This window comes from Durio zibethinus, chromosome 8 (assembly GCF_047325235.1).
Source record: "Durio zibethinus cultivar Kanyao isolate XHJ-2024 chromosome 8, ASM4732523v1, whole genome shotgun sequence".
Lineage (NCBI taxonomy): Eukaryota > Viridiplantae > Streptophyta > Magnoliopsida > Malvales > Malvaceae > Durio > Durio zibethinus.
The window spans coordinates 27,887,527-27,910,082 of record NC_143169.1 but is presented as its reverse complement, the minus strand read 5'-3'; the positions used below and the strand labels follow the sequence as shown (position 1 = coordinate 27,910,082).

The 22,556-nt window shown below is 42.2% G+C and overlaps 1 non-coding gene and 4 pseudogenes across 1 annotated transcript; all 5 read right to left on the bottom strand.

Moving 5' to 3' along the window:
• Positions 1–5,567: 5,567 nt before the first annotated feature.
• Positions 5,568–7,949, bottom strand: LOC149517807 (25S ribosomal RNA; annotated as a pseudogene).
• A 228-nt stretch (positions 7,950–8,177) lies between these two features.
• Positions 8,178–8,333, bottom strand: LOC149517806 (5.8S ribosomal RNA; annotated as a pseudogene).
• A 261-nt stretch (positions 8,334–8,594) lies between these two features.
• On the bottom strand, positions 8,595–10,393 carry LOC149517805 (18S ribosomal RNA; annotated as a pseudogene).
• Positions 10,394–17,927: 7,534 nt separating this feature from the next.
• Positions 17,928–21,252, bottom strand: LOC149517804 (25S ribosomal RNA; annotated as a pseudogene).
• A 227-nt stretch (positions 21,253–21,479) lies between these two features.
• Positions 21,480–21,635, bottom strand: LOC149517803 (5.8S ribosomal RNA). The gene has a single exon (XR_016344283.1). It is a non-coding gene; the product is annotated as a 5.8S ribosomal RNA (ribosomal RNA).
• Positions 21,636–22,556: the final 921 nt, after the last annotated feature.

Genomic DNA, 22,556 nt, shown 5'->3' with positions numbered 1-22,556 from the left:
TACAAGGTCAGTTAGGGAATTTTTAGAAAGGAGCTAGTTCCAAACACTTTGTGGCATGCTAGGTCCAAAAGGTTTCAGGCTCTCTCATAGAGTGCCTATGCCTCAGGCCTTCCAAAAGCTTCCCTACTTGGTGCTATAGTAACCATACCAAATTTTGTATCTAGCTCTTCTAAATTGTTTTGTACCTATGTACCTGGCCTGTGGCCAAGCTTATCTAAAGCCTTTGCACCTATAGTGCCCGCATCATCTTTTCAAGGCTTTCTAGAAGCTTCTCTCAAATGATCCTCAAGCTCAGCATCAGGTAACTCTCATAGGAACTTGTTCTCATGGACTGGTGCTTGAGCAATGGTCTGGCCTCCATGCATTGGTGCTGGGGCCTTGGTCCTAACAATGCTTATGTAGGGTGTAACACATGCACTAATGGTGGTCGAGGCATATTCTTGTGTCACAATCTGCTAGCTGTCCAAGCCAAGGGTTCTCTCTGAGTTAAAAGGCAATTCTAGTTCTAGTGCAACAAGGTCTGATAGCTAGGGGGACCCAACCTTAAGGTATACTGGAGGCTTAGGTCATGGGAAACTAGCATAGAATAGTGGTATGGGCAGTGATCAAGGCTCTAGACGTTGAGGCATGGTATTCAAGTTTGGCAAAATAGAGTCAAACCCAAGTGCGAGTATTGGTAAATGATGCATGGGCACACAGTTAGACCCAGGCAAAGGCACTAATGATCATGGTATCGGTGCAAGTTAGACCTAGGTGCAAGCACGCCTAACATAGTCCTAGGGAAATCAAATTTAGGGGCTTTTAGAAGGCCCAATACTGTAGCACAATCTTTGATAAGCTAGAATTATGCTAAGCACTTGAGTTTCATAAGCTAACTTAGGCACACAGAATCAATTTCCTGTCGAAGGCCACATGAAGTTTAGCTTAAGATCAAGCCTGCCACACATGCACCAAGCATCATTTTGTGTCTATGGCACTCAAGGGTAAACAAGTGCCTTAGGAGGGATAGAAGAGTGGTACGAGGGTTAGTTACCTATGTAGCAACGCCAACATTTCACGATAGTGTCAAGGCAACAACCCTTATTAAGGGCCAACATGGCCAATGGTGGTTGACACATGGGTCAAGACCAAAGGCCAACATGTCTTGATGGTGGTTGAGGCATGTGCATGTACTGAGGGTCATTGGGTGCCAATGGTGGTCGAGGAATGTGCATGTGTCATGGTTTGCAAGCTGGTCTAGGCCTAAGGGTTCTCTCTAGGTTAAGAAGTAGTTTCAGTTCTAGTGGGATAGGGTTTGATAGCCAGGGGGACTAAGCCTTGTGGCACGAGGATTGATCAAGACTTTAGAGGCTTAGGGATGATATTTAGGTATAAGAAAATTTAGCCAGGCCCAAGTACAAACACTGGTGAGTGCTTGTATAAATTTACAAGACAAAAAATGGCATTGGCTTGGTAGAAATATGAAGATGTACTTGAACCCACCTACCAATCGATCATGGTGCACATGGTGTGCTACTTGAGCTGAGGATACCTGCGTGTACTGTGCAACCTAGATATGCTGATGGTGTTTAAGGGAACTGCTCACACAAAGGGCCAACATGTGCCAATAGTGGTTGAAGCATATGCCAAGACTAAAAGCCAACATGTCCCGATTGTGGTCAAGGCATATGCATGTGTCACGATCTACAAACTGGTCTAGGCTTAGAGATTCTCTTTGAGTTGAGAAGTAGTTCCAATTCTAGTGGGATAGGGTCTGATAGCCGAGAAGACTAGGCCTTGAAGCCTACTGAAGGCCTAGGTCATGAGGAATTAACCCAGAATAAGGGTATGGGTTGTGATCAAGACTTCAAAGGCTCAAGCACAGTATTCATGTTTGATAGAATTAAGCCAAGCCCAGGTGTGGGTACCGGTGAGTGCTTATATGAGTTTACAAGCAATAAAAATAGCACTGGCGTGGCAAAAATATGAAGATGTGCCTAAACCACTTGTTGCACAACCATGGTGTGTATGGTGCACAGCCTAGGCCCATGATACCCATGCGTGGTGCATAGTCCAGCATGTGCTGATGGTGTTCGAAGGGACTACCAGCACAAAGGGTCAGCATTTATCAATGGTGATCGAAGCATATGCTAAGACCAAAGGCTAACATATATTGATGGTTATCAAGGCATGTGCATGTGTCATAGTCCATAAACTGGTCCAAGCCCAAGGGTTCCTTTTAAGCTGAAGAGCAGTTTCAATTCTAGTGGGATAAGGTCCAATAGCAGAGACAAGGCCTTGAGGCCTAGGTCACGAGGAGCTAGCCCTAAAATAGTGGTATAGGCAATGATCAAGACTCTAGAGGCTTAAGCATAGTGTTCATGTTTGGTTGAATTAAACCAATCCTAGATACAGGCATCAGTAAGTGCTTATATGAATTTACAAGCCATAAAAATTGCATTAGCATGGTAGAAATATGAAGATGTGCATGAACCCACCTATTGCTCAGTTGTGGTGTCCATGGTGCATGGCTTAGGCCTAGGATACCTGCCTGTGGTGTATAGCCTTGCATGTGCTGATGGTGGTCAAAGCATGTGCCAAGACCAAGGGTGAACATGTCCTAATAGTGGTCGAGGCATGCACATGTGTCATAGTCCACAAGCTGGTCTAGCCCAAAGGTTCTCTCCAAGTTGAACAGTTCTAATTTTAGTGGGACAAGGTCCGATAGCTAGAAGACCAAGTCTTGAGGCCTACAAGAGGTGCAGGTTGCGGGGAACTAGCCCAAAATAGTGGTATGGGTAGTGATTAAGACTTTAAAGGCTCATACACAACGTTCTTATTTGGCAAAATTAAGCCAAGCCTAGGTATGGGCACTGGTGAGTGCTAATATGAATTTATAAGCCATAAAAATGGCATTGGCACGGTAAAAATATAAAGATGTGCCTGAATGCACCTACCACCTAGTCATGGTGCACATAGTGCATGGTTTAGGCCTAAGACACCAGCACATGGTGCACATGATCCAAACATATGCTGAGACCAATGGCCAACATGTCCTAATAGTGGTTAAGGCATGTGCTTGTGTCACAGTTCGCAAGCTAGTCCAGGTCCAAAAGTTTTCTCCAAGTCAAGGAGTACTTCTAGTTATAGCAACATAAGGTCCAATAGCCAGAGGGACCAGGCTTTGAGGCCTACTAGAGGCCCAAGTCATAGGGAAATAACTTAGAACAATGGTATAGGTAGTGATCAAGACTCCAGAAGCTCAAGCATGGTGTTCATGTTTAGCATAATTGAGCCAAGCCCAAGTGTAAGTGTTGGTGAGAGCTTATATGAATTTACAAGCAATAAAAATGACATTGGCATGACAAAATATAGAGATGCTCCAAAACCCACCTATTACCTGATCATGGTGCACTTGCTGCCTGGCCCGAGCCCAAGATACCTACATATGGTGTATGATGCAGCATGTGTTATTGGTGCTTAAGAAAATTTTCCACACAAAAGGCTAGCATGTGCCAATGGTGGTCAAAGTATATATCGAAACCAAGGGCCAACTTGTTCAATGGTGGCTGAGTCATGTGCATGTGTCATGGTCTACAAGGTAGTCTAGGTCCAAAGGTTCTCTTTGAGTAGAGGAGCAGTCCCTATTCTTATGGGACAAGGTCTAATAGCCATGGGGACCAGGCCTTGAGGCTTAATGAGGCCAAAGTCACAAGGAACTAGCACAGAACAATGTTATGGGTATTGTTGAAGACTCTAGAGGCTTAGACACAATGTTCAGGTTTGGCAAAATTAAGCCAGGCCTAAGTGTGGTTGCGAATGAGTGCTTATATGAATTTACAAGCCATAACAATGGCATTGGCACAGTAGAAATATGAAGATGTGCTAGAACCCACCGACTACTTGATCGTGTTATGAAAGGTGCATGGCTTAGGTCCAGGATACTCGCGCGTGGTGCACAACTCAACATGTGCTAATGGTGGTCAAAACATGTGTCGAGACCAATGGCCAACATGTCCCAATGGTGGTCGAGGCATGTGCATATGTCATGGTCTGCAAGCTGGTCTAGGCCTAGGGATTTTTCTAAGTCACGGAGCAGTTCTAGTTCTAGCAAGATAGGTTTTGACAATTAGGGGGACCAAGGCATAAGTCATAGGGAACCAACCCAGAACAGTGGTATGGGTAGTGATCAAGACTCTGAAGGCTCAGGCATGGTGTTCATGTTCGGCAAAATTGAGCTTGGCTTTAGTGTGGGCATTGGTGAGTGCTTATATGAATTTACAAGCCATAAAAATGCCATTAGGATAGTAAAAATTTGAAGATGTGCTTGACCACCCTACTTACTGCCCGATAGTGGTGAGCATGGTGCATGGCCTGGGCATAGGATACCCTTGCATAGTGCATGGCCCAGCATGTTGCAATGGTGTTTGAGGAAACTACTTGCATAAAGGGCTAACATTTGTCGATGATGGTTAAAGTATGTACTAAGACTAAGGGCCTACTTGTCTCGGTGGTGGTTGAGTTATATACATGTGTCATAATCTATAAGCTAGTCCTAGCCCAAGGGTTCTGTCCAAGTCAAAGAGCAGTTCGTGTCCTAGCAAGACAACATGCAACAATCAGGGGGACCAAGCCTTAAGGCCTATAGGAGGCCTAGGTCATGAGGAACTAGTATAGAACAGTTGTATGGGCAATGATCAAGACTCCAAAGGCTCATACATAGTGTTTAAATTGGCAAAATTAAGCCATGCCCAGGTGTGAGCATTGATGAGTGATGCATAGGCACTTAGTCAGAACCAGGTGTGGGCATTGATGACCGAGGTGTGAGTGCATGGTCAGGCCTAGGTGAGGGTGCATGGTCATACCTAGGTGTAGGCCCACTTGTACACAATCCTAGGAGGATCATATTTAAGGGTTTCTAAAAGGCTTAACACAGCAACACAATCTTTAACAAGCTAGAATTATGCTGAGTACTTGAGTTTTGTAAGCTGACTTAGGCAGATGGGGTCAATCTAGATGGAGTTTGGCTTGAGATTAGAGCCTATAACCCATGCACCGAGCATCATTTAGTGTCAATGGTAATCGAGGGATAAACAAGTGCCTTGGGTGGGAAGTTCATGGTACATATGTTGCACCAAGTGTCAGCATTTACCAAAGAGGTGTTTGAGGCAACAACCCACAACAAAGGCCCACTTATATCAATGATGGTCGAGGTAAGTGCCAGCATCTAGCTTTGGTGTCTAAGGTAACATCTCACACCAAGGGGCTAGCATCTGTAGATGGTGTTGGATGTGATTGCCTACACCAACCAAGGGCCAAATGCTATTGATGGTGCTCGAGGCAATAACCTGCATTAGGGCTAGCATGTGCCGATGGAGTTTGAGGTAAATGCCTACACCAAAAGCGAGCCCATCACTATAACAAATACCAAGAGCATTCAATTTTTGTTTACTTGTATGCTCAAGGAAGGGACATCATCAACCAACTAAATCAATTGCAATGGAGAACATCATTCATCCCCAACCCTAGTGAGGTATGGTGAAGAAAAAATAAAGTGAGAGGACTTTAGTGGCTATGGGGGGGGAGGGGTGAATCAAAGCAACAAAAAGGTTGAATCTTAGTGGATCATGGCAATAAGGCCACTCTACCACTTATAATACCCTATCGTGTATTTAAGTCATCTGCAAAGTATTTTTCCCACCATTTGATGGGAATTGAGCTCCAAGAAAGGCTCATATGGCTTGTTTGCTACGGGTGCTACACCTATGACATGTACCCTTCAAGGCATAGGCCACTACTACTGGTCTATAGTTGGGCAATAGATACATGTGTCCCTTCTAACCTAGATTCTAATGTTAAGGCATTAAGTCATAATCAAGCGCATGGTAGCTTCATGCCACTCACTTTTCAACCAAGTGGGATAACCAAATGCGCGAATCAATGATTCCTCTCATACTAGGTTGAATTATTATTGTGACGCTACCATTAGTATGGTAAAACTAACTATCTCATAACGATGTAAACCTGGCCCTCAAAGCCAATCTTTTACTTGAGGTTATGGATCTATTTTTCTGACTTCCCTTGCCTACATTGTTCCATTGACTAGAGGCTATTCACTTTAGAGAGTGATGCAATTATGAATATGACCAAGCATAGAGAGCACTTGGTCCTCCAGATTTTCAAGGGTCGCTAAGGGCGCACCAAACACCACGCGACTTGTAATGCTCTTTCGATTGCTAGACCTTACCTCTAGCTGAGCCATTTCTAGGGTGGGCAGGCCATAAATAGAAAAGATAACTCTTTCCAAGGCCCCCTCTAACACCTCTAGACTACCTAATATTGTTGTCAGCTATGCATCCTGGTTCAAGAATTTTAACTTGATTCCCTTTTAAAGCTCACATTGGGCACACTATCGGATGGGCTTCCCCCATCTTTTAGGATCGACTAACCTATGTGCAAGTGCATTTCACATGGAACCTTTCCCTTTTTTAGCATTTAATGTTCTCATTTGAATACTTGCTTCTACCACCAAGATTTGCACCAAGGCTACTCCACAGGGCTCATGCCCCAAGTTTTGTAGTGACCACCATGCTCTTCTACTCATTGGGGCCTAGCCTTTGCCATTGCCTTGATAGTTGTGTATAGGTCGCACATTTAAATGCCATCCATTTTTTAGGCTAGTTGATTCGATAGGTAAGCTGTTACACACTCAGTAGATTTCAACTTCCATTACCCTCATCCTACTATCTTAATCGACCAACACCCTTTATAGGTTCTAGGTTAGCATGCAGTTGGGCACCATAATTCAGCTTCCAATTCATCCCCTATTAGCAGTTTTGCTTACCAAAAATGGCCCACTTAGAGCTCTCGATTCTGTGGTATGGCTCAATGAAGTAGCTGCACCATCCTACCTATTTAAAGTTTAAGAGTAGGTTGAGGGCATTGCACCCTTGATGCCTTTAATCATTGGCTTTACCCGATAGAACTTGCTAAGGGCTCCTGTTATCTTAAGGGAAACTTCAGAGGGAACTAGTTACTAGATGGTTCAATTAGTTTTTCACCCCTAAACCCAAGTCAAATGAATGATTTGCACATTAATACCACTATAGGCCTTTATTAGAGTTTCCTCTAACTTTACCCTACTCAAGCATAGTTCACCATCTTTTTGGTCCCAACAGGCATGCTTACGCTTAAACCTTTCTCTAAAGATCTAAGTCGGTGCACCTATGAGGGATCTCACCAATTAGCTTCCTTACACCTTATGGGTTTCCTAGCTTGTTGCCTTGAACACATGTCAGACTCTTTGGTTCATTTTCAAGATAGGACAGATGGGGAGCCTACAAGCCAATGTTGAGAGCATGCAAGTGCCAAGGCACATTGAGATGACTTGTGTTGCATTCCACAATTACAAAAATGACATCTCCATAAGCATATCGAAAGCCCAGGCTTAGGCCGTCACCATGACCCGCATCGGTCTATGCTTCGAGCCAATCTACAAACTGGCTCTCGCTATTCCATGTCTGACCAAGTTACATACCAACCCCCATTTACTTCCCTCATAACAATTTCAAGCACTATTTGAATCTCTTTTCAAAGACCTTTTCATCTTTCCTTTACGGTACTTTTTTGCTATCGATCACTCACCTGTATTTAACCTTGGATAGAATTTACTGCTTGATTTGGGTTGCATTCCCAAACAACCTAACTGACATACTGCACCTCATTGTGGGACAATGTCTAGGCAAAATAGGGCTCTTACATTTTTTGGTGCCCCTTTCCAAAGTTCTTAGGCTTGGTCTGCCACTAAAGATACTTCTCTATACTACAATTCGGATGTTAGGGGTGCCCGATTCTCAAGCTAGGCTCTTCCTAGTTTGCTTGCCATTACTAGGGGAATCCTGGTAAGTTTCTTTTCCACCACTTATTGATATGCTTAAACTTAATGGGTAATCTTACATGACATAGGGTTGTGATGCAAGCATTGATCGAGTGATGCAAGGGGCCTGATGGGGTCCAGATCGACAATGAGTGCATGTCATAAGAGATGAGGTACATCGAGAGCTTTACCACTGATGGGTGGTGCTATCATTGCCAAGGATTCACTTTTAGGCCAACCATGATCGATGAGATCATGGGAGGCCATCTTGTACCACTTCACCAAAAGCCCAATAGGCAAGGGGTGGATGGGCAACAATGCATGGCACCTAGGTAGACGTGCCCTTGGCCTAATGGAATAGGAAGCAACTTGCATTCAAAGATTCAATTATTCATGGGATTCTGTAATTCATGCCAAGTATCATATTTTGCTACATTCTTCATTGATGAGAGAGCCAAGATATCTATCGCAAATAGTCATTTTGGTTTTTCATGATAGAAAGAGTCATGGTGTCACCCTCACACACATCATAAATGGGATGGCAATGGCACACATGCTCCTTTTCATTAAGGTTCCTTAGTGTGATTCATGTCAGGGGTTCATTATTCAGCCATAGGCAATGATACCAATCATGTTGCCCATTTAGAAGCAAAACGAATCAACTACTGCACATGCATAAGGCTGAAAGGGGCTTAGGGCATAAAGGCACCCTCATCACTAGGTGTTTCATTAATGCATTTGTGGGTCATTCGTTTAGTAGGTAACCTTGCTATGACTTCTCCTTTCTCTGAATGATAAGGTTCAATGGACTTCTTACAACATCTCTGGAAACAAACCTTCCACATCACCATGATCCAAACACTTCACCGAACCATTCAATCTGTAAAAGTGATAGGTAGTGTGTACAAAGGGCAAGAACATAGTCAACATAAGCTGAAGAATCATGTTTACTAGGAATTCCTTGTTGAAGACTAACAATTGCAATGATCTATCCCTATCATGATGAAATTTCAAAGATCACTCAGGCCTATTAGTCGAGGCTATAGACTTGTTCAATACACTAGTGTAGTGTTTGAGTAGCCCAAAACATCTACGGGTGTCATAGACCTGTTATTCCCTCAAACGTCCTTGGCCTAAATGGCCATAGTCCCTCTAAGAAGCTAGCCATGATGAATCACCTTCACGTAGCTAGTTAGTAGGTTGAGATCTTGTTCATTAATAGAATTAACCAGACAAATCACTCAACCAACTAAGAACGGCCATGCACCACCACCCATAGAATTAAGAAAAAGCTCTCAATCTATCAATCTATCAATCTTTACTACATGTATAGCGGGTAAGTTTCCCCGTGTTGAGTGAAATTAAGCTATAGGCTCCACTCCTGGTGGTGCCCTTCTATCAATTCCTTTAAGTTTTAGCCCTACGACCATATTCCCCCTGAAACCCCAATGACTTTGATTTCTCATAAGGTACCAACAGAGTCCTAAAAGTAACATTTGTTGATCCTTGGTCAGCATCATTTATGGTAGAGACTAGGATGGTATCTGATTATGTTCTAGCCCCAACTTTCATTCTTGATTAATAAAAATATCCTTGGTAAATGCTTTTGTAGTTGTTCATCTCTTATAAATCCAAAAATTTCACTTTTAACTACGAAAAACAAATGCCCCTGATTGTCTCTGTTAATCATTACTCTAATCTTGAAGGCCAACACAATAGGACCAAAATCCTATGATGTTATCCGTTTATAATGGGTACAAGAAAGGGCATACTTTAAGCACTCTAATTTCTTCAAAGTAGCAGTGTCGGAGGAATGACCCAGCCAGTTAAGGCCAAGGGCACATCACCAATAGTAGGGACAAGTAAACTGATGCTTATTGTGAGGTTGACCAGATGACTTAACCCTAACTCTAACTATGAACTTTTTAACTGCAACAACTTAAATTTCTACTATTGGAGCTAGAATTACTATGGCTACTGGCACCAGACTTGCCCTCCAATGGATCCTCCCTAAGGGATTTAGATTGTATTCATTCTAATTGCTAGACTCATAAAGCTCAATATTGTTATTTATTATCACTAACTCTCTATGTCAAGATTGGGTAATTTCTGCTCCTATTGCCTTCCTTGGATGTGGTAGCTATTTCTTAGGCTCCCTCTCCCTAACTCTCCATCACCCATCACCACCATAGTAGGCCATTATCCTAGCATCAAAACTTCATAGGGAAAAAATTTGAATGATGCATTGCTAGCACAACATAAAGGCCATGCAATCGATCAAGTTATCATGAATCATTAAAACAATGGGCAAAGCTCACATTGACCTTTTATCTAATAAATGCATCCCTTTTAGAAGTTGGGGTTTCTACACGTATTAGCTGTAGTATTACTATGGTTATCCGACTAGTAGATACCATCAAATAAACTATAACTAATTTAATAAGCCATTCATAGTTTCACAATCTGAATTAGTTTATAACACCACTTAGGCTTCAACGCACCAACTAAGCAATAAAGAAAGCCAATATGGAGCACAAACATCATGCATGTCAAGCACATAAAATGCATAGCATTAGATGAATAAGGTCGAGAGTCCACACCCATAAAATGTTCCACATCTAAGAGCACTATCGAACACTAGTGCACCAATTAGCCATGGAGGTTTGGGTGGCATAATTAGGTCATGAGGCATGATTAGGTTCTGACTCATAGCCCCTAAGGACATAAGATTGAGGAGAAATGGCAAGACATCTGGTTTCCATTGATTTTGGTATGTGGCATAGGATCCTAATTGCACCCCCAAGGTATGATGACCATATAGGGGTAGATTGAAATGGATGATGGGTCAATAGTTTGATGCATCAAGCTTGGAGCCTGCCAAATTCACAACCATAGCACCACTCCTATGCCTATTACTACAAGTGGTAGCATCCACACATACTGATCTATAACCCACCCAATCGATTATTCGATGAGCAAGCAGATGAAACAATGTATGAGGCCATACCATAACTGCTTAGCATGGGAAAAACACAAGCAAGGTCCACGAGACTACCCTTAACATCCAATAGGCAACAATGGCATAATTGGGTCATGAGGCATGATTGAAGTTTGACTTGTAGCCTCTAAGGACATAGGATTGATGAGAGATGGCAAGACATCCGATTTCCATTGATTTTGGCATACGGCATAGGATCCTAATTACACCACCAAGGTATGATGACTACATAGGGGTAGATTGAAATGGATGATGGGTCAACAGTTTAATGCATCAAGCTTAGAGCTTGCCAACATGTACAATCATAGCACCGCTCCTATGCCTATTACTACAAGTGGTAGCATCCATGCACACTGGTATATAACCCACCTAATCAATTATTTGATGAGCGACTAGCTAAAACAACATACGAGGCCATGCTATGACTGCTTGGCATGGGAGAAACACAAGCAATGTCTATGAAACTGCTCCTGCCATCCAATAGGCAACAATGGCATACACCCTAAATGCTTAGTCTGACCAGAACTATACACACAAACTCTATTGTGACCATCCGAAGAAGACATTAGCCAATTCAGAACTTGTTCCTAAAGCCTTGGGTAGCATCAGCTGCATACACGGGCTTGATTAGGCCTAGGCATTTTTATGATCAATGAGAAAGGACCATGATATTGCCAAATACTAGATAGACTAGGGTAGACCAAGCCTATAACCTAGCTTCTGCTTACACCAATCCAAATAGCCATTTTCTGATTCAAAGACTTGGTTTAGGGTTTGGGGTAGCATCAACTACAGGCATGGGCTTGAGCTTGGCATAGCTAAGCCTTTTTTACATATGCATGCCAATCGGTCAAGGCCATAGGTGCCTATGAGTCACCAAAGCAATCGGTCATCGAACAACATGGCCAAAAGGCATGAATGGCCTAGATTTTAATCTAAGGATGTTGCCGTAAATGTACATAATGATAGGCCCATCATGAAAACCTAAGGAGCATGAGAGATTTTATAGATGTACTAGTAGTAAACATTAAGGGGTCTAAAATGGGGGCACTTTTTTCAAACAAGCATATCCCACACCAAAGGTTTGTATGTGCCAATGGTGGTTAAGGCATGTGCCCTCACCAAGGCCTAGCATGTACTGATGGTGTTTGAGGTAAGTGCCAATAGCAAAGGCCAATATATGTCGATGGTGTTCGAGGCAACTGTTTACACTAAGGGCCATTTTCTGTCGATGCTAATTAAGGCATGTGCTCACACTAGGTCCAGATTGTGCCAATGCTAATTGAGGCATATGCTTGCACCAAGGGTTGGCATGTGCTCACACCAAGGGCTAGCATGTGCTAATAGTGATTGAGGCAAGTGCCCATACCAAAGGCCAGCTTGTGTCAATGGTGGTTGATGTAAGTGCTTATACCAAAGGTTAGCTTGTGTCGATGATAGTCAAGGCATATGCCCACACCATGTGCCAACATGTGCTGTTGATGGTCAAAGCCTTGGCTAAAGTTTGATTCTAGGCCACGATACACATGCTAGCCTCGAGCATGTGTTTTTGCCTAAGGCACAATCTTTGAAGCATCATCAAAAAACCTGATTGGTGGCATTAAGGGTTTTGATGATTGGGGGTGGAGGGCCAGGGGTGTGTGCATAAGATGTGTGATGGGTACTAGTCCTTTGCCCTTATATTGGTCCCCTATCCCTCAAGGAACCTCAATAACTCATACCTCCTTAAAGAGTATAAGAGCTTTTACAAGTTTATAGGCAGTAGCCATTCAAGTGTTTGGAATGGGGATGTTTTTTCCAAATGACCACAAAATCTTCTACATTTTAATTTTTTAGCTAAATTTTTTGTGACTGCCAACAAAAATATAACCATCACGTACCAAATTTAGGGTCGAAACTCCTTCTAAAAAAATTTCAAAAAATCTTAAATCGTGAAAAATTCCAAAAATCATGAAAAATAGAAAACAAGTCATATTGCCATGAAACTTAACATGAAGGCTTAAGGGACCATTATATGAATTTACAAGCCATAAAAATGGCATTGGCATGGCATAAATAAAAAAAATGTGCCTAAACCCACCTACTGCTCAATTATGGTATGCATGGTGTGTGGCCTAGGCCTAGGATACTCATATGTAGTGCATGGCCTAGCATATGCTAATGGTGTTTGAGGGAACTACCTGCATAAGGGCCAGCTTATGCCAATGCTAATCGAAACATGTGTCAAGACAAAGGGTTAACAAGTCTCGATAATGGTCGAGGCATATGCATGCACTGAAGGTCATTTTATGTTAATGGTGGTCGAGGCATGTGCATGTGTCATGATCCACAAGCTAGTCTAGGCCCAAGGTTTCTTTTCGAGTCAAGGAGCAGTTCCAGTTCTAGTGGTACTAGGTCTAACAACTAGAGAGACTAGGCCTCAAGGCCTGCTAGAGGCCTAGGTCATGAGGAACTAGCATAAAACAGTGGTATGGGTAGTGATCAAGACTCTAAAGGCTCGGGGATAGTGTTTAGGTCTAGCAAAATTGAGCCAGTCCTAGGTGTAGGTGCTGGTCCCTTTAACCCAAGCTATCAACACTTTCGGTGCTTTTTTTGAGTTACCTATGTCACCCTCTCTTGTGAAAAATTTGGTTGTATCATAGAACTCATGCTATGGCACTCTATTGCCATTGGTTTCCCTTTATCCGCTTTTTGAGAGGTCACAATCCCTTAGCAATCTTGACTAGCACCTGGTTACTCCTCGTTAGGCTTTTTCTAGGGTTGTTTACCATTACCACTTTGCCTTTGGACAACCTCTCTTCCTATTTGATGGTTGAAAGCTTTGGGCACTCCCTAACCCAATGTGGACTGGCATAAAAATAACAACTCATGGGCCCTATGCGTTTGCTGATAGTTTATCGATCTTGCTAAATCTAGGCTTCCCTATAGCCTTTTCCTCTCTTAAGGAATTACCATCAGTGTCTCCCTCACTCTCTCTTTTTTTTTTGGCCTTGGAAACTTGGTGCACTCAACCTGAGTCAATGATTCTATAGCAACTCTAGCCCAACTCAACTCTTGAATACCTTTTCATTGTAGCTTGACCTTGACCCATGGCATTAGTCTATTAATGAAATGCTTAGGCATCTCCACTCTCGATTATAAGCTTACATCAACAACCACAGTAACTCGTAATGTAGCATGGTCAACCTTGAGACTAGCTAGCTCTTCTCACAAGATTGTCACCATGGACTCCAATGCCTTATTACATTGTATAAGCTTCTCTAGTGCCCTATTCAAAGGTCCCTCAACATCTCTAAACCAATCTATTATTTGCAAAATAACCTCCCACACTTCACTAATTGAGTGCTTGTTGGCAAATATCTTTCTAAAGCTTTCCCCCACTTGTCAGTAAGAGGGCGCTCGTCAAGCACCTCTTTTTAGTCTCTTTTTTGGTTTTCCCTAAACATGCTATAGCCCAAAACATGCTTGCATAACTTACCACAGTGCTTGCACACCACATTACGATGCCTACATGCAAGTCCCCCAACTTGCACCAATGCCAACTCTGGCTCTTCACACCAACTTTAGCTCTTACCATAACTTTTGCTCCTTATGTCATGAGTATAGATCTGTTGCACACTCTGAACCAAGGCTCTGGTCACCACCTTTGGTTTGATCCAAGCCTTGATACCCCATAGTATTTGGTTCTACTGCCTACTCCTAGCTCTCTAAAAATTAGACTTTGATACAACTTGTCATAGGTTAAGACTTAAGCTCCAGAATTGCATAGCTCCATAATAAGGGAATGAACTCTTCTACATCTCAGATCAATCTAACATAAGAAATAATGCATGATCACTCTAGACTGCGAGGTTAGCTGCCCAGTACATTGCAAAATAAAAGGGCATAATAAGTGTTTAAAGAAAGGCTAAAAGAATAACAAAAAGTTTAAGGCAAGAGTAAGGATGCTATTACTTAATGGTTCTAATGTGTGCATAATTTATAGCTGAGTCCCCCTTATAATCAGAGCCTAAAATAGATTTTTAAACTCTAGAGATTACAATCCTTGATTTTGGGGGATTTGGTGCTATTGCATGATCTTTGACTTGCTAAAATCATGCTAAGCACCAGGCCTTCTAGAAGGCCCTCAATATAATCCTTTTAGGACTGTGTTCATACATGCCTAGACTTGGGCCTAACCATGCACCCATACCTCTATCATTAGTGCTCCTGCTTAGGTCTAATTGGGTGCCCACCCATTGTTCACTAGTGCCCGTCCTTGGGCCTGGCTCAATCCTGCCTAACCTTATCCCCTTTTATAAGCCTCTAGAGTCTCAATCAGTACTCGCCCCATTGTTCTAGACTAGTTCCATGTGACTTGAACCTTCAAATCACCTTATGGCCTGATCCCTTAAGTTATCAGACTCTATCCCATTAGAACTTGTACTGCTACACAACTTAGAAAGAACCCCTATGCTTGGACCAACTTGCATACCATGACATATGCACTAAAGGTCATTGGGAGATGATGGTGGTTGAAGCATGCACATATGTCACGATCTACAAGCTAGCCCAAGCCCAAGGGTTCTTTTTAAGTCAATAAGCAGTTTTAGTTTTAGCGGGATAGGGTCTAACAACTAAAATGACCAAGCTTTTAGGTGTACTAAAGGGCTAGGTCATGGGGAACTAGCCTAGAATTATGGTATAAATAGTGATCAAGACTTTAGAGGCTTAGGCATGGTTTTTAAGTTTGGCAAAATTGAGCTAGGACCAAGTACGAGTGTTAGTGAGCACTTATATGAATTTACAAGCCATAAAAATGGCATTGGCTTAGCAAAAATGTACAAATTGCTTGAACCCACCTACCATTCAATTATAGTTCCCATGGTTCATGGCTCGAGCCCAAGATAGCATGACCCAACATGTGTTGATGGTGTTCAAAGAACTACCCACACAAAAGGGCCAGTATATGTTGATGATGGTTGAAGCATGTGCTAAAACCAAGGCCTAACATGTATCGATGGTGGTCAAGGCATGTGCATGTGTAATGGTCCACAAGTTGGTCTAAGCCTAAGGGTTCTCTCTGAGTTAAGGGATAATTCTAGTTCCAACAAGATAGGGTCCAACAGCCATGAGGACTTGTTCTTGAGGCCTACTAGAGGCCCAAGTCATGGGGAACTAGCCTAGAATAATGGTATGGGTAATGATCAAGACTCTAGAGGCTAGGACATGGTGTTCATGTTTGGCAAAATTGAGACAATCCTAGGTACAGGCATTGAAAAGCACGTATACGATTTTACAAGCCATAAAAATGGCATTGGCTCTGCAAAAATAAGATGTGCTTAAATCCACCTACTACTCAGTCATGGTGCACATTGTGCATGGCCCAGGCCTAGGATACGTATGCATGGTACATGGCCTAGCATGTGCTGATGGTGGTTGAAGCATGTGCCAAAACCAAGGGCTAACATGTCCCAATGGGGTTTAAGGCATGTGCATGTGTCTATTCCATAAGCTTGTGATGCATAGGGGTTCTTTTCAAGATGAAAAGCAGTTATAGTTCTAGTAGGATAGGGTCTGACAACTAGGGGGATCGAGCCTTAAGGCCTATTGGAGGTTCAGGTCATAGGGAACTAGCCCAAAATAGTGGTATTGGCAATGATCAAGACTCTAAGGCTTAAACACAGTGTTTATGTTTGGCAAAATTGAGCTAGGCCTATGTGCAGGCACTATTGAGCACTTATATGAATTTGCAAGCGATTAAAATGGCAATGGCATGGTAGAAATATAAAGATGTGCCTAAGCCCACCTATTACGTGGTCATGGTGCGCATGGTACATGGCCAATGCCGGATACCCACACATGATGCACGGCCCAACATGTGCCAATGGTATTTGAAGGAACTACCCATATAAAAGGCCAACATGTGTTGATAGTGGTCAAAGCATGTGTTGAGTCCAAAGGCCAACATGTCTTAATGGTGGTCGAGGCACGTGCATGTGTCACAATCCACAAGCTGGTACTAGCCAAGGGGTTCTCTCTAAGTCGAGGAGCAATTCTAACTCTAGTGAGACAAGGTCTGACAACCAGAGGGACCAGGCCTTAAAGCCTACTAGAGGCCTAGATCATGGGGAACTAGCCCAGAATAGTGGTATGGATAGTGATCAAGACTCTAGAAGCTTAAGCATGATGTCCAGGTTTAGTAGGATTGAGCCAGGCCTAGGTGCGGGCATTGGTGAGTGATGCACTAACACATAGTTAGACCCAGGTGCAAGAACTGATGACCGACACGTGAGCACATGGCCAAACCTAGGTGTAAGCATGCCTAAATACAGTCATAGGACAGGCAATATATATGGGCTTCTAGAAGGCCCAATACTATAACACAATTTTTTATGAGCTAGAATTATGCTAAGCATTTTAATTTTGTATGCTGACTTAGGCAAATAGAGTCAATTCCTTGTCCAAGGTAGCATAGAGTTTCGCTTAAGATAAGAGCTCATGACACATGCACCGAGCATCATTTAGTGCCAATAGTGATCGAGAGGTCAACAAGTGCCTTGGATGGGAGGGTTATGGTACATATGCCACACTAAGTGCCAACATCTACCAAAGAGGTGTTCAAGGTAACAACCTACACCAAGGGCCCACTTACATAGATGGTGGCAGAGGTAAGCACCTATACCAAGTGCTAACATCTGGTAATGGTGTCCTAGGCAACATCTCATACCAGAGGGCCAACATCTGTTAATGGTGTCTGAGGCAACAATTGGCTTGCATCTATCGATGGTGTTGGATGCGATAGCCCACACCAACCAAGGGCTGGATGCTATCGATGGTGTTTAAGGTAAGAACCTACACCAAGGGACAGTGTGTGCTAATAAAGTTTGAGGCAAGTGCCCTCACCAAGGGCAAGCCCATCCCTATAATAAATACTAAGGGCATTCGGTCCTCATTTACTTGGAAGCTTGAAAAAAAGATTTCATCACCCGACTAAATCAGTTGCAATGGAGAACATCATTCATCTCCAACCTCAAAGGGATGTAGTGTAAAGAAATGAAGTGAGAGGACTTTGGTGGGTGTGTAGGGGGAGGGATGAATCAAAGCGACAAAGGATTGAATCTCAATGGATCATGGCAGTAAGGCTACTCTGCCACTTACAATACCTCATTGCATATTTAAGTCATCTGCGAAGGATTCTACTCATCGTTTAGGAGGAATTGTAACTTGTCTATAGCAAGGGCTACACATATGACACATGCCCTTGATGGCCATGCATCCATGCTGTAGGTCGATAATTGGATGATGGGCACATGCATCACTTCTAGCCTAGATTTTGACTTAGAGGCATTCAATCATAATTTAGCGTATGATAGCTTTTTGCCCATAGCTTTTTAACCAAGCACGATGACCAATTGTTTGAATCAACAGTTCTTCTCATTCTAAGTTGAATTACTATTGCAACAGGGCTATTAGTAGGGTAAAACAAACCTATCTCACAATGGTCTAAACCTAGCTCACATTTCATATTGGTGGGTGAACAATCCAGCACTTAGAGAATTCTGCTTCACAATGATGGGAAGAGCTGACATCGAAAGATCAAAAAGTAATGTTGCTAATGAATACTTCATTGCCACAAGCTAATTATCCCTATGGTAACTTTTCTAATGGCTCTAGCTTCAAATTTTGAAAATCTAAAAGATCGATAGGCCATGCTTTCATGGTTCATATTTGTATTGGAAATCAAAATGAAATGAGCCTTTTCCCCTTTGTTCTACATGAGATTCTTGTTCTCATTGAGATTATCATAGGACACCTACGTTATCTTTTAATAGATGTGCTGCCCTAGCAAACTCCCCACTTGGTAATGTTTTCTACCTAGATTGACCGATCGAGGCTAGCCTTATGTCCAAAAAAAAAGGTTATGCCCCACCTCTGATTCATGAAATAAGTAAAATAACATTAAAAGAAATGGTATTTCAATTTCATTAGAAGGCTCCCACTTATCCTACACCTCTTAAGTCATTTCATAAAGTTAGACTAGAGTCAAGCTTAATTAGGTCTTTTTGCTTACTAGTTATACTAAGCCTATTCCCTTGGTTGTGCTTTTGCTGGATAGTTGATAGAGACAATAGGAATCTTGTTAATCCATTCATGTGTGTTACTGGTTAGATGTCGAGGCATTTGGCTACCTTAAAAAAGTCATATTACTCCCACCATTTACCCATGATTAGTTGAAATTCTTCACTTTGACATTTAGAGCACTGGGCAAAAATCACATTGAGTGTGTATCCCTAGGGACCATCATAATGCTTTGTTTTAATTAAACAGTTAGATTCCCTTAGTCTAGACTAGTTTTGAGTTGACTATTATCACATAAGGAAGGCCCCTAAAAGAGCCATTCCTAGTCCATCCCCCAGCCTACATGTATCGAATTGCTCTCGCCATAAGGGCAGCTTGAGTAGTGCATTGGTAGCCAAAAGCTTCAAGAGTGGGACCCACATGCATTGGTAGCCAAAAGCTTCAGAGCCAATCCTTTTCCCAAGGATAGAGATCCATTTTGCTAACTTTTCTTACCTACATTATTCCATCAACTATAGCTTGTTCAATTTGGAAACCCCTGCAATTATGAGTACAACTAGGCATAAATAGCACTCACTCCTCTATATTTTCAAGGGCTACTAGGGCAAATAGGACATAATGTGACATGCATTACTCTTTTGGCCAATGGAACCTACCTCCAATTGAGTTATTTCTAGGGTGGGTAGGTCATTAAATAGAAAAGATAACTCTTCCTAAGGCCCCCATCAATGTCTTTGGAATCCCTAATGTTGTTGTTAGCCATTGTGTCCCAATTTAGGAATTTTAACTCAATTTTCTTTCAAAGCTCATGTTGGACCCATCTCTAAGGATCAACTGACCTATGTGCAAGTGTTGTTCACATGGAACCTTTCCCTTCTTTAGCCTTCAAAGTTCTCATTTGAATATTTGCTAGTACCACTAAGATCTGCATCGATAGTGTCTTTGCACAAACTTGCACACTGAGTTTTGCAGCAACCATCATACCCTCCCACTCATCGGGGCTTGGCCCTTGCCTCGATGATCTAGTATAGGTCACGTGCTTAAGTGCCATTTATTTTTTAGGCTAGTTGATTTTACAGGTGGGTTGTTACACACTCCTTAGAGGATTTTGACTTCCATGATCACCGTCTTATTTTCTTAATCGACCAACACCTTTGAGGGTTCTAGGTTAGCACACAATTAGGCACCATAACCCAACTTTAGTTCATCCTATGTCACCAGTTCTACTTACCAAAAATGGCCCATTTAGAGGTCCTAATTCCATGGAGCATTTCAATGAAGTAGTTGCATCATCCTACTTATATAAAGTTTAAGAATAGGTTGGAGGCATTGTGCCTCTAACCATGGCTTTACCCAATAGAACTCACCAAAGGCTCCATCTATCCTAAAGGAAACTTTAGAGAGAACTAGCTACTAGATGGTTCAATTAGTCTTTCACCCTTATATCCAAGTTAGATGAATGATTTACACATCAATATCATTGTGGGCTTCCACTTCCCTTGGCTTAGCCCCACTCAGGCATAGTTCACCTTAACAGATAAGCTCACACTTGAACCTTTCTCAGAAGATCAAGGTCAGTTAGTGGTGCACCTATGAGGGATCCCACCAATCAGCTTCCTTGCACATTATAGGATATCTAGCACATTAACTTGCACACATGTCACACTCCGTGGTCTACGTTTCAAGACAAGCTAGATAGGGAGCTCACAGGTTAATGCTATGAGCACATAAGCGTTGAGGCATGTTGAGACAATTTTTGTTACATTCCACGATCATAGCGACAATGTCTCCATAGGCATATTGAAAGCCCAGGGTTGGGTAGCCACTATGACACATGTTAGTCCATGCCTTAAGCTAATCAATGGACTAGCTCTCACCATTCCACATCTAACTAGGGCACATCATCGTCCCCCATCCGTTTCCCTTTCGGTAATTTCAAGCACTCTTTGACTCTCTTTTCAAAGTCTTTTTCATCTTTCCCTCTTAGTATTTCTTCGCTATTGGTCTCTCACTTGTATTCAGCTTTGGATGAAATTTACCACCCGATTAGGGCTGCAGTCCCAAACAACCTGATTCATAGATAGAGTCCCATGGTGCGATAAGATCCAACCACAATAGGCCTCTCACGCACTCAAACACCCCTTTCTATAGGACTTAGGCCTAGTCCATCACTGAGGACACTTCACCAGGACACAATTTGGACTTCAAAGGTTCTTAATTCTCAAGCTAGGCTTTTCTTGGTTCGCTCGTTGTTACTAGGAGAATCCTAGTAAGTTTCTTTTCCTTTACTTATTCATATGCTTAAACCTAACAGGTAATCCTACTTGACCTAGGGTCACGATGTGAGCATCAACTGAGTAATGTGAAGGGTCTAATAGGTTCAGTTGGATGAGTGCATGTCACCAGAGATGATTCACACTAAGCTTTAGCACTGATGGTCATAGGGCTTTGATTGCCAATGACTTATTTTTGTGCCAACCATAATAGATGAGATCACTGAAGGCCCATCTTTTGCCCTCTTACTAGGAGCCCGATGGCTGAAAGGTTAGAAAGAGTGATGATGCATGATAGCCAGGCAGGCATGCCCTTGGCATAATGGCTAAAGGTGCAACTTGCATTCAAAGAATTAATGGTTCATCAGATTCTGCAATTCACACAAAGTATTGTATTTCATTACATTCTTCATCGATGTGAGAGTTGAGATATCCATTGTCGAGACTCATTTTGGTTTTTCATGACAAAAGGAGTCATGGTGCCACTCATGCATACACTACAAATGGGATGGTGACAGCACACACACTCTTTTCCATTCTGGTTTCTTAGTGGGATTTATGTTGGGGTTTTGTTATTTAACCCTGGGTGATGATACCAATCATTGCACTTGCCTGGAGCTAGAATGAAGTGATTGTCATGCCTATCTAAGGCCAGAAGAGGCATGAGGCTCAAGGCATAGAGGCATCCTTACCCTATCAGTGTTTCGTTAAAACATTTGCAAGCCCTTTGTTAAGCGGGTTTCAATAATGATCCTTTCGTAGGTTCACCTATGAAAACTTTTTTATGACTTTTCCTTCCTCTAAATGATAAAGTTTAATGGACTTCTTGTGACATTGTAGGCCGAGCTCTCATTCATTAATGAAATTAACCATACAAATCACTCCACCAACTAAGATTAGCCATGCACCATCACCCATAGATCAAGAATGAGCTCTAAGTCTATGAATCCTTACTATGTCTAGACTTAGTAAGTTTCCTCGTGTTAAGTCAAATCAAGCCACAAGCTCCAATCGTGGTGGTGCCCTTCTATCAATTCTTTTAAGTTTTAGCCTTGAGACCATACTCACCCAAAACCCAAAGACTTTGATTTCTCATAAGGTGTTGATAGAGTCCTAATAGTAACATCCATTGATCCCTGGTTGGCATCATTAATGGTTGAGACTAGGTTGGTATCTGATTGTCTTTGAGCCCCTAACTTTCATTCTTGATTAATGAAAACATCCTTGGCAAATGCTTTTGCAATTGTTCATCTTTCATAAATCCATCAATTTCGCCTCTAACTATGAAATATGAATGCCCCTAATCGTCCCTGTAGGTACCAATTTTGTTCCTTTTTTTATTATTAATATATAATTTTGTTATTTTTTT